This window comes from Pelophylax lessonae (genome assembly GCF_965119305.1).
Source record: "Pelophylax lessonae genome assembly, chromosome: 5".
NCBI lineage: Eukaryota > Metazoa > Chordata > Amphibia > Anura > Ranidae > Pelophylax > Pelophylax lessonae.
Window position 1 is genome coordinate 413,548,585 of NC_138772.1, and position 13,396 is coordinate 413,561,980.

The 13,396-nt window shown below is 42.7% G+C and overlaps 1 protein-coding gene across 1 annotated transcript in view; it reads left to right on the forward strand.

The window, feature by feature from the left end:
- The window catches only part of ASXL3 (ASXL transcriptional regulator 3), a 104,373-nt gene that overhangs the window by 8,840 nt on the left and 82,137 nt on the right, over positions 1-13,396 (forward strand). The window lies entirely within an intron of this gene.

A 13,396-nucleotide genomic window follows, 5' to 3' on the forward strand; every position in this document is an offset into this window, starting at 1 on the left:
TTCCGGTGCTCTGTTTACTATTTTTGCTGTGGGACCTCTACCCCACATGTTTGTGGCATTGCCATTTAGCCCGGATGGCTGCTCCAGTAAATGCTCTGCTGCACTCTTGTAGCATACCCATGGTTGGGAATTTAGATGACCTACTGTTGCGATAAACCATCAGTACAAGCTTCTGTTGGCCACCATGGTCTTGACTGTCCAAAGAATGTAGTGGTTCAGGTAAATTATGAACCTTTAAAATCATTGCTAGAAGCTACTCTTCGGTGTGGATTTTTAGGTTTAGTCTTGGACTCAGCTCAGGCAGGAGTGTTCCTTTAAAAATTCTGGTCTCAGTTTCAAGCTCTCTAATTCGGAAATGATCTGACTCTGGTTTGGCATAAGAACATTATTTTCTCTCTACTTTCATCTACACGGTTGGTGTTTTTTTGAGCCATTGCCTCTACATGGTATGTCTAAACTGGCACATTATCCTACATGGAACTTTTTCTGGTTTTGCTTGAAACAAGGGGTGATGAGGCCCAGGATTTCTTTATTGCCTAAGGTTTCTTTCTCCTCAACTGGGATATTGCTCTTCCGTTCTTGTCCTTCTCAGGCTTCTATCCTTTGTCTGGATGTGGTCCAGGCTGTGAGAGTTTCTTCAGGAAGACAGATTCCTTTGTATTCCAGGTGAAAACCCGTATGGGTACCCTGGCCATCATTCACACTTTTATTCCTAAAGTGTTACCAAACCCAGAACAGTAAAATCAGTCTGTATATGCAGTAAAGCATGCTTGTTGTACTCACTGTGTGCTAAGGCAGTGTTTCTCAACTCCGGTCCTCAGGGCGCACTAACAGACCAGGTTTGCAAGAAAACTGAAATACATCACAGGTGATACAATTTGCTGCTCAGTGATTGCAGTATTCTGGTCTGCATCTCCCCAAGGTAGTACTTAAAATCTGGCCTGTTAGTGTGCACTGAGGACCGGAGTTGAGAAACACTGTGCTAAGGGGTTATTCCTCTGCATTGTGTAAAAAGGCTGTTTGATCCGGTCTACTTTGATCCTCCCCTTCTTCCAATGTCCCCAAAACCATCTTCTCATAGAACAGAGGCGATGGGACAAGCTAAGCTGCACATACTCTGTTTGGTGTGTATTGCTAAAACACTTTTTTTTTTTTCTTTCTTGGGAGAGTGCATGTGATCAGCACAGGGCCAATCAGCACTGTCCAGACAGAGGGTCAGGGGTCCTGCAGCCTCATAGGACAATTACAAGAGAATGAAAACGAATCCTACAAGCTTTAATCAGACACTGATAGAAGTCACAAGACTGCTCTGACTGCTGATGAAAAAAAGTATTTAGCAGTGTATATATTTACTAAAACTATTGCATTTACATATTCTTTGTACTGTGGGAGACCAGACATTGTGAATGCAGGGTCCTGGGTTAAGTAACACTTTAAGGATTGGGTTTCACACGTTCCTGTTAAGGTGCTTTCTACTTGATCTGTTAGTGCTTCTTGTTCCTTTTAGCATCATTTAACTTTTCCAGTGTGCAAAACTACTGCCTGATCTTTTTTTTTTTTTTTTTTTAGTTTTTCTATTGTGGATATTTAGTCCTCATCTGATGCCTGCTTTGGGTGTTAGGTCCTTCAAGCTGCTTCAAGCGGTCCTCCGTTTTCTGTTATGTTTTCTTAAGTCTGTTAGCCTTTGTTGTTTCCCTCTGCTGGACTACATTATGATGCCCTGACAGTCTAAAATTTCTATAAATTAATTTGTCACTTATTAGAGAAGAAAGAAAATTAGATTTGTGTTTCCTTCCTTTTTCTTGCAGTTTTCGAGAGGGAACATGTCCCTCCCATCTGTGTGTATTCCATGCTCTTGGTACTACTTTGCTACATAACTGAGGCATGGTGGTTGAAGTCGGGGTTATCCTCTGCTGGCCAAGCCTTTTTCTTTGTTGCCAGTGTTCTTTTCTGTAGGGTACATTGTGACAGTCTAAGAATTCTGCAAATTCCTTCCGAGAATTCCAAGAAAAGGATTTTACGGTAAACATAAAAATCCTGTTTTTTTATGGAAAAAAATGTCAGTTGTTTATTATTTGCATTGTCTTAGCAAAGTAAATTTAATCAATTGAGGGTTTTTATTTACTTTCAAATATTGTAATTCTTACTTTTTCAATTCTTAAGTTTTCATTTGTGGATACTCTAGTGGCTATCGGTACACAAAGAAGTGTCATAGGTGTTTTGGTGAACATCTAAGATTAAATAAGTTGAATAGTATACTTGAAAGCTGTCACAAACATTCATGTCTTCCTTTTCATAACATTGTTATTGACTTGCGATGAGGCTCTGAATTTGCTAGGGAAACAACACTTCAGAAAGTGTACATTTCCTGGCACACCCCTTGTGCATGTCATGGACCTTTCCTCTTAGGCTTCTTTCACACGGCCGCTCCGGATTTATTCTCCGCTGCGGGCCTTTTTTTTTTTCTTTTTTCACGGAGCGGATGACACTTGTGTCATCCGCTCCGTATGTCCGCATATCATCCCATCCGTTTGCGGATGATATGCGGACATAATGTAAGTCTATGGCATTGCGGATGTCAGCGGATGACACCGCTGACTTCCGATTTTGCTTCCTTTCTGGTTTTTGAACGGATGAAACAATAGGGTTCTGTTCCGTTCCAAAAAACGGAACAGAACTGAAAGGAGGCAAATCGGATGTCAGCGGATGGTATTCCGCTGACATCCGCAATGCCATAGACTTACATTATGTCCGTAAATCATCCGCAAAAAAATAGGATGATTTGCGGACATACGGAGCGGCCGTGTGAAAGAAGCCTTAGAATTTTTAATTACTGTGTGTGTTGGCCAAGTTCTTCCACCCCTCTCATTACCTACATGACCTTTTATGTTACAGCCAGGGAGAGAGCAAAGGGTAATAATGCAGGGCATCATTTGAGCTTTGAGGTTGCTGACATCACATGCAAGATGGCGTCTGGCAGCAATCTCAGGACTTTCGAAAGCCTACACAGGAGAACCTGTTGCAGGTAAATAACATGCCTTCAATTGGGTAAATACGTATTATTGCTTAATTGAATGGTCTGGCAACAGGGTCTCTTAAAAGCCCAGCTCTGGGCTGTGTTTAAATTTGCTTATGCATATATGTGCCCTCTTGCACTGCCTGGGTTAAATGCACAATTGGCTGAGGGGAAAGGGAGTATAAATACCTTATTCTTCACTCCCAAAGACTTCCTCCTCCTAATGTGACTGGTCTCCCAAAGCTGCTGCTCTCAGCTCTGTGGTGTCATCCTGCAGTCCTGCATTGTTCGGGAGGGTGGGAAGGTTCTGCCCACAACTCAGAACTTCGGACAGTGGAGGACAGTACCCGCTGTAGGGGGAATGAAGAACAAAATAAGCATTGCTACTTAAACAAAAGAGAAAAAAAATCTCACTGCACTTAGGCTCTATAAAGCAGCTGGAATAAATTGCTGGCAACAATAATAAGGATATAAGAAGAAAAAATGCAGCTCTAAAACTCATGTTTGTTCATAAACACCAGGATATCATAGGGAGAGTGACCCAGGACAGAAAAAACATTCATAAAAAAAGTCCATAAATCATAAGGGACACCCAGGGTGCATTACAAGCTGAACTGCAGGTGAACTGATAATCCTCCACCGACACCATAGCACACCAGGCCTCTTACCCTAAGGAATGGACCACTAAATCATAGGTGGTCATAGAAGCATTCCAGCAATTCTCTGACTTGTCTTTGCTCATTAATGATAACAAACATTTGGATCCTGTAGGCCCGTGTAGGATAGTCTCTCCACAGGTCACATGAATCAAAATAAGAAAGAACTGCTCATAGTGCAGTATATAAAAAATGATCAAGAATTTTATTGTAAATAGATCCAGAATACTCACATAAAAGCCATAAAACCAAGCGTGTCATACAGAGGAAAACGAATGGTTTCCAACCAAAAAGATGGCCACGTCCACTCATTTTTGAAGTGACATGCGGTAACCATTATCTACCCTACACGTTTCGTCCAATCAGAACGTTTCCGGCAACCCTGACAACATTCTGATTGGACAAATCGCGTAGGGTGAATTATGGTGTTTGTGAACACGCATGAGTTTTTAGAGCTGCATTTTTTCTTTTTATTTCTCCTTTTTGCAGTTAAAAAACCAGGGCTATTTTTGCTATTCAGCACTGCCCTACTTTAACCGGCAATTGCTTGGTCCTGCAACATTACGCAAATGAAATGTATATAATTTTTTCTAACACAAATAGAGATTTCTTTAGGTGGTATTTGTTTACCGCTGTTTGTTTGTTTTTTTTTATTTTTTATTATTATTTAAACAAACAAAAGTCTGAACATTTTGAAGAAAAAAAACAATATTTTCTACTTTCTGTTATAAAACATATCCAATAAATTCAAATTCCTTTTAAAAATTCAGGCCAAAATGTATGCTGTTACACGTCTTTTGGTAAAAAGATTTTTTTGGGGACACTATTCTTTTGGATACACCAGTATAGTTCTGTTTGTGATTAAGATACTGATCTGTGCAGACCCTATACTTAGTAATGGGGGTGATCAATGGCTTATATTGCGACTGTGATAATGTGGCGCAGGGAGGTCACTAGCTGACACTGACTTTACTAATGGCACTAATACAGTCATCAGTGATAATACTGTACACTGACACTGTACTAATGACACTGACTGGGAAAGGGCAGTCAGTGGGTGTAATGTGTGCTGCTTTTTCTCCCTGAACTAAAATCTGATTTCAGGGAGAGAAAACAGCCAGATCACTGTCTGTGCGACACAGAACTGTGATTGGCCACAGCCGGTCAGCAGGTGTAAAACTCTAATCATTGGCTGAAACTTGCTGACAAACCTGTGCTGTGTCCAATCACAGCACAGGTAAGCAGGGGGCTCACACGTGCACCATTAAACCATGAAGTACACCGCGACGTATGGGCACGTTGTGGTGCCTGGCTGTGCTGCCCACTTGCAGTAAATCCACTGTGAGCGAGCAGCAGGTGGTTAAAACAATAACATGAAAAAATTGAAAATCCCATAGAATAAATATAGAAAGTAAAGCGTTTAATATCAAACTTAAAAACACATACATAAAGTCAACACTTTCCCTCTAAATAGGGATGGCAATGTTACAAGACCTTTGATGACTTAATAAAAAAACATGCAGAATAACTAGTCATTCGCTCAACTCATCTACATTGTATTGCAAAATTAGATTTTCACCAGATTAGAATTTGTAGTTAATTTCCTTTAGCATTTGTATAAATGATACATTTACCACATGTCTCCGTGTGTCTGTGTACCTTACATTCTAAAACATAAGAGTACCAACATATTGTGGCCAGATTGTAAAAAATGATCCTAATTAGTGGGGAGTCTGTGATGTACACTGAACATAAATAGTATTAACTCCTTTGTAATTCATAATGTTTTATTTTCATACATTGAATTCTGTTTCTTTTGGGGTTTTTTTTGCTGTTTTTGCACTGATCATCATAAATAGATTATTTTAAATGGATCCCTCACAAGGGATTTAAACGAATTACAGTACACCAGAAGATAATAGATGGCATATGTATACACCCCCCTGTAATTCAACACATCTAAGTCATCGCTGGCACAGCCAATTCTGTTCCAAAGTTACATAATTAGTGAAATGGAGATCTCCTGCTTGTGCCAAGGGGTTTTAAGTGATTGTAGTATAAAAACACATGTAAGTCAGTATAATGGCATAACCTTACACTGTAAGGACAAAGGAACATTCCAAACAACTGCATAAAAAGGTGATCAAAGAGCACAAGTCAGGAAAATAATATAAGAAAACTCCCATGTCAATGAATACCCTTGGAGTACAGTTAGTTAAATCAATAAGGAATAAAACGAATATAGCACAGCTTCGTATCTGCCAAGAACAAGACATTCTTGCAAAAGTGAGTGTCTGTGCAAGGAGACTAGTGAGAGAGGCCACCAAGAGACCTATGACCACTTTGAAGTAGTTACAGTGGTTGTGGTTATAGAGACTATGCTATTTGTTGCTGGTGTGTAATGAGAGTGTATTGAATATAAAGAACATTGACAAGAGTATATTTCTGTTGATAACTGTAAAAAGAAAGAAGAACAACATTCAGTCCACTACGATTCAATGTTCTGTGGCAATAAAAGACATACTTTTAATATATATTACCCAAATAATATTTAAAAGGTGAAAATAAATATTAAATCCATGTATCATAGATGCCTCTTGAAAGAATTCATCAACAAGACATTCCACCGTGCAGTGCAAACATACAATGAAGTGCTGGTGCAAACAGGCAATAATGTGCTGGTGCAATCAGACCACTCACCTCATATTCTTACTCCTGTGTTACCAGTGGGCCAAAAACAGCAGTTCCCATCTAGGGATCTATAAATCCGTAATGTTGCTGGCTCCCCCTTACTCTCCCTCCAGCTGGCTCAAAAAGCCTTGATGATACTCCGCATTACATGAGGGGACAAGAGGGAACAAAATCTAGTGCTCTCTGTCAAGAGTTTTATTGTGCAAGTACAAATAAAGATAAAAAGTCACAAATATAGCACTTAAAGCGGAGTTCCGGGCACAGAAATCATTTTTCAGTAAACATACCCCCGGGACAGTCAGGGCTAGTACATTCCACAATGGCTAGCCTCTGATCTGTCCCGGTTCGCACTTACCTGCAAGATGAAATACTTACTTATAAAATTTCTTCCACAGCGTTTCCATCTCTCTTGTGGGCAGCTGAAGCCGGCGCGGTCCTCTTCTGCGTCTTCTTCCGCGTCCTCTTCTCCCAGAATGCGCCTGCACCGGCCCCTCTCGTCACTTCCGGTGCGGCGCCGCATTCCTCCACAGCTTCTGGGCATGCCCAGAAGCTGTTTAGTAGGGGAATGCGGCGTCGCCCGGAAGTGACGAGCGGGGCCGGTGCCGTCGCATTGATTCCTGGGAGCGATGAAGTTCAGCTCCCAGGAATCATCGCGAGACAGGAAGTGACGGCGGAGCTGCGGCGATGAGGGAGGAAGTACACTGAGGTGAGTATTTACGATCTTCAATTACAAGGTGAGTAAACAAAAAAAAAAACCTAACTATCCAATTCCTTTTCAGGTGATGTCGAACTAGCGGAGGGGCACACAAAAAAAAATATTGATTTTGTGCCCGGAACTCCGCTTTAAGCAGTGCGGGCTGATCGGGCTTCCAACATGTAATTTCCTTTACTCAAGATGGCCGCGATGTGACGTCAGTATGTAGGCTCCGGCCCCTATACATGTTACGTCTGGGCGTAGACTTCTTTAGAAGGAAATTGGCTGAAGTTGGTTGTCAATTATTAAGATATTTCTAACACACAATATGGGCACACCTAGAACATGGACCTGGGAAACTCATCGCGAGATTGAGCATTAGGCCACTTTACCAAATTCTTTTACCACACGATTCCTCTTTGGCCAAAGCCTTTTCACATGCACATTTTGTACACTTAAGAGCCCATTCACACTAGCGCGACTTGTCAGCCTGACAAGTCGCACTCCCTCGCGGTCCATTGACTGCTACAGGACCCGTTCTAATAGGAATGACACAAGTCGCTCCGACTTAGAAAAAGGGTCCTGTACTATTTCCATTATGTGAAGTCCCTGCAAGTCGCTCCGAAGTCGTGGTGCACTGTAATGCACAAGTTGCCCCCGAAGTAGTAAGGAGTCGTTTCGCCTCTATGTGAACCGGCTCTAAGTGTTTCGTTTTTGTACATCCCGGGTAAAAAAAAATATAACACCTTGGAAAACACATTCTGCTACATTACCCGAGTATCAGGATACCACATGCGTGAAACTGGGATGGCGGTAATTAGGGACAGTATGACTGGTGTGGTGATAATTATGGACACTGTAACTGGTGTGACAGTGATCGGGGACAACATGACTGATGTGCCGGTGATTAGGGACACTGAGTGGACAGCAGCGATTAGGGATGCTGACTGGTGCCGCAGTAATTGGGGACACTGAGTGGGTGACAATGATTAGAGATACTATCTGACAGCACTGGTCTGGTGACATTGTACTGCTGTGGCAGTGATCAGAAATAATGACTGGCGGCATTGACATAGTGATATCAGAGCAGCCAACCATTGTACATGATCAGCGCCACAGCAGTACAATGTCACCGTAGTGAAACTGAACTTGCTCTTGTGACCGTATGTAAAAAACAAAACAAAAAAACCCTATATATATATATATATATATATATATATATTTTTTTTTATATTCAGTATCTCACAAAAGTGAGTACACTCCTCATATTTTTTAAATAATTTATTATATCTTTTCATGTGACAACACTGAAGAAATTACACTTTGCTACAATGTAAAGTAGTGAGTGCACAGCTTGTATAACAGTGTAAATTTGCTGTCCCCTTCAATATAACTCAACACACTGCCATTAATGTCTAAACCGCTGGCAACAAAAGTGAGTACACTCTTAAGTTTAAAATGTCCAAATTGGGGCAGAGTGTCAATGTTTTGTGTGGCCACCATTATTTTACATCACTGCCTTAACCCTCTTGGGCATGGAGTTCACCAGAGCTTCACAGGTTGCCACTGGAGTCCTCTTCCACTCCTCCATGATGACATCACAGAGCTGGTGGATGTTAGAGACCTTGCGCTTCTCCACGTTCCGTTTGAGGATGACCCTCAGATGCTCAATAGGGTTTAGGTCTGGAGACATGCTTGGCCAGTCCATCACCTTTACCCTCAGCTTCTTTAGCAAGGCAGTGGTCGTCTTGGAGGTGTGTTTGGGGTCATTATCATGTTGGAATACTGCCCTGCAGCCCAGTCTCCGAAGGGAAGGGATCATGCTCTGCTTCAGTATGTCACAGTACATGTTGGCATTCATGGTTCCCTCAGTGAACTGTAGCTCCCCAGTGCTGGCAGCACTCATGCAGCCGCAGACCATGACACTCCCACCACCATGCTTGACTGTAGGCAAGACACACTTGTCTTTGTACTCCTCACCTGGTTGCCGCCACACTCTCTTGACACCATATGAACTAAATACGTTTATTTTGGTCTCCTCAGACCACAGAACATGGTTCCAGTAATTCATGTCCTTAGTCTGCTTGTCTTCAGCAAACTGTTTGCAGGCTTTCTTGTGCAACATCTTTAGAAGAAGCTTCCTTCTGGGAGGACAGCCATGCAGACAAATTTGATGCAGTGTGCATTGTATGGTCTGAGCACTGACAGGCTGACCTCCCACCCCTTCAACCTCTGCAGCAATACTGGCAGCACTCATACATCTATTTCGCAAATACAACGTATTTGCACTCAACTTCTTTGGTTGACCATGGCGTGGCCTGCTCTGAGTGGAACCTGTCCTGTTAAACCGCTGTTTGGTCTTGGCCACTGTGCTGCAGCTCAGTTTCAGGGTCTTGGCAATCTTCTTATAGCCTAGGCCACCTTTTGTAGAGCAACAATTCTTTTTTCAGATCCTCAGAGAGTTTTTTGCCATGAGGTGCCATATTGAACTTCCAGTGACCAGTATAAGAGAGTAAGAGCGATAACACCAAATTTAACACACCTGCTCCCCATTCACACCTGAGACCTTGTAACACTAACGAGTCACATGACACTGGGAAAGGGGAAATGGCTAATTGGGCCCAATCTGGACATTTTCATTTAGGGATGTACTCACTTTTGTTGCCAGCGGTTTAGACATTAATGGCTGTGCATTGTTATTTTGAGGGGACAGCAAATTTGCACTGTTATACAAGTTGTTCACTCACTACTTTACATTGTAACAAAGTGCCATTTCTTCAGTGTTGTCACATGAAAAGATATAATATATATATATATATATATATTATACACACACACACACACACAAATTGAAAAAAGTATCGGGATGCCTGCTTTTACACGCACATTCCATATAAAGTAGTAGATGTATATTAGGAGCTGCGCTAGACATATATTAAACAATCTATCGCAGTAATACAGTGCATGGACAATCTAATGGAGTAGAACTGCAGGTAGAAAGAAAGGACCCGATCCAATCAGCCAATCACCAGTGAATAGTGAGAGAGATGAGTTACACCCTGTGCTGACACCCGTAGCCTCTTACCGGAACTTTTGACCCTCCTGTCACAGAGTGGTCAAACAGGCATAAGAGCAAACAGCGCTCGGCGTAAATGATGGTTCCTAGTCACATTCCTCACATTCCTTAGCAGGGAGAGAGAACTTCACAATTCACAGATGTACAATGCCTTCACAGGACCCCACAGAAATGTCTTTCACATGCAGGCTCAGAAAAAAGACAGAGGGGCAACCAATCATGAAGTACTTCGAGGCACATAAATTTATTAAAAAGTAATGCACTTACATAGTAGACATCATATAACAGCATCAATGGATAAAACCGCGGTATGTAGCGTGCTCAGCTCCGATACGTCCGCCTTACGCGTATCGTCAAACATCTATGACATCTTCAGAGGCGTGGTATAGCGGTGTGAGCACGCATTTAAATGAGCTGGCGCCCGGAAGTGACACAACAGGAAGTGTTCACCTCTTATGTTCCACGATCTGCAATATCCTGATCGAGCTAAAGGAAGTGATGCAACAGGAAGCTGTCACCCCATGCTCTCCATCTACTGCATTTTCTTAACCAGGCAGACAGGAAATGATGCACATGAACTTTAATGGCATCCCAGTCTTAGTCCATAGGGTTCAATATTGAGTTAGCCCACCCCTTGCAGCTATAACAGCTTCAACTCTTCTGGGAAGGCTGTCAACAAGGTTTAAGAGTGTGTCTATGGGAATGTTTGACCATTCTGCCAGAAGCACATTTGTGAGGGCAGGCACTGATGTGGAGGAGAAGGCCTGGCTTATCAGTCTGCGCTCTAATTCATCCCAAAGGTGTTCTATTGGGTTGAGGTCAGGACTCTGTGCAGGCCAGGGAAGTTCCTCCACCCCAAACTCACTCATCCATGTCTTTGTGGACCTTGCTTTGTGCACTGGTCCAAATCATTTCGTGGAGGGGGGTATATATGGTTTGGGTTTTTTTTTCATAGGTTGGGCTTGGCCCCTTAGTTCAAGTGAAGGGATATCTTGAGGTGTCAGCATACCAAGACATTTTGGACAATTTCATGCTCCCAACTTCGTGGGAACAGTTTAGGAATGATTCCTTCCTGTTCCAACATGACTGCATAGCAGTGTAAAAACAAAATCCATGAAGGCATGGATGAGCGAGTTTGGGGTGGAGGAACTTGCCTGGCCTGCACAGAGTCCTGACCTCAATCCAATAGAACACCTTTGCGATGAATTAGAGCGAAGACTGCAAGCCAGGCCTTCTTTTCCACATCAGTGCCTGACCTAACAAATGCGCTTCTAGAAGAATGGTCAAACATTCCGAATCATAGACATTTATATGTGTTTATATATACACAGACAGGTGTATCTCATAAAATTAGAATATCATCAAAAAGTTAATTTATTTCAGTAATTCAATTCTAAAAGTGAAACACATATATATTTTTTTTTTTTGGTCTTACGTAATATTCTACTTTTACAAAATACTGAGTTTTGGGTTTTTCACGAGCTGTAAGCCATAATCATTGAAAATTAAAAAAATGATTGAAATATATCACTATGTGTGTAACGTATTTACATAAAATATGAGTTTCACTTTTTGAAATTAATTACTGAAATTAACTTTTTTGATGATATTCAAATTTTTTGAGATGCACCTGTATGTAGGTATGTAAATATACACTGCTCAAAAAAATTAAAGGAACACTTTAAAAACACTTCAGATCTCAATGGGGAAAAATATCATGCTGGATAACTATACTGATATGGACTGGGTATTGTGTTAGTAACAAAAAGATGCCACATTGTTTAATGGCAATGAAAATGATCAACCTACAGAGGGCTGAATTCAAAGACACCCCAAAATATCAAAATAAAAAATGATTCAGCAAGCTAGTCCATTTTGCTGAAATTTCATTGCAGCAACTCAAAATGGTACTGAATAGTTTATATAACTCTCACGTGCTTGTATGCATGCCTGACAACGTCGGGACATGCTCCTAATGAGACAACGGATGGTGTTCTGTGGTATTTCCTCCCGATCTGGACTAGGGCATTACTGAGCTCCTAAGCAGACTGATGTGCAACCTGACTGCATCGGATGGACCGAAACATAATGTCCCAGAGGTGTTCTATTGGATTTAGGTCAGGCGAGCATGAGGGCCAGTCATTGGTATTGATTCCTTCATTCTCCAGGAATTGGCTGCATACTTTCGCCACATAAGGTCAGACATTGTTCTGCACCAGGAGGAACCCAAGACCCGCTGCGCCAGCATAGGGTTTGACAATGGGTCCAAGGATTTCATCCCGATTCCTAACGGTAGTGAGGGTGCCATTGTCTAGCCTGTAGAGGTCTGTGGGTCCCTCCATGTGTATGCCTCCCAGACCATCACTGACCCACCACCAAACCAGTCGTGCTGAACGATGTTACAGGCAGCATAATGTTCTCCATGGCTTCTCCAGACCCTTTCAGGTCTATCACATGTGCTCAGGGTGAACCTGCTCTCATCTGTGAAAAGCACAGGGCGCCAGTGGTGGACCTGCCAATTCTGGGGTTCAATGGTAAATGCCTTTCAAGCTCCACGTTGCTGGGCAGTGAGCACAGGGCCCACAAGAGGACGTTGGGCGCTCAGGCCACCCTCATGAAGTCTGTTTCTAAATTGTTTGGTCAGAGACATTCACACCAGGGGCCTGCTGGAGGTCATTTTGTAGGGCTCTGGCCGTGTTCATCCTGTTCCTCCATGCACAAAGCAACAGATACCAGTTCTGATGGGCTAAGGACCATCTACAGCCCTGTCCAGCTCTCTCTGAGGATCCGTGCTATTTGCAGCTGGGCCCCCACAAAAATTTAGGCCGCAGCTTGTGGCCTGCTGGGCCATACGGTCAGCTTGGCACGTCCCTGGAACCAGGTGGCGCTGTGGGGGGCGCTTCTTTTTAAAAACAGTCTTGCCACCAATATTGTGTGAGCGGGGGTATGAGCGTCTGCGTCACAGCAGGCGGCCCATCTTTAAGGGGAGCCATGTTCTATTATGTCCTCTATAGTGGGCTCTTAAGGCAGCCCCCTTGTCTTTTACGGGATCTCATAGGTGGTCCATTTGTAGAACCTTGGCTGGCGTCCCTTTGCGGCATCACAGTCGGCTGTCTCCCCTGATATGTTTCGGGATGAGCTTAGTGTGTAGCGACCCTACTGGGTCTATGTCCAGGCACTTTGAGTGCTCTGTTAGTGAGGATGATTCCTCTTCTACTGCAGCCGCACAGTGCGGGCAACTTTAAAAATGGAGGATGCTGCCG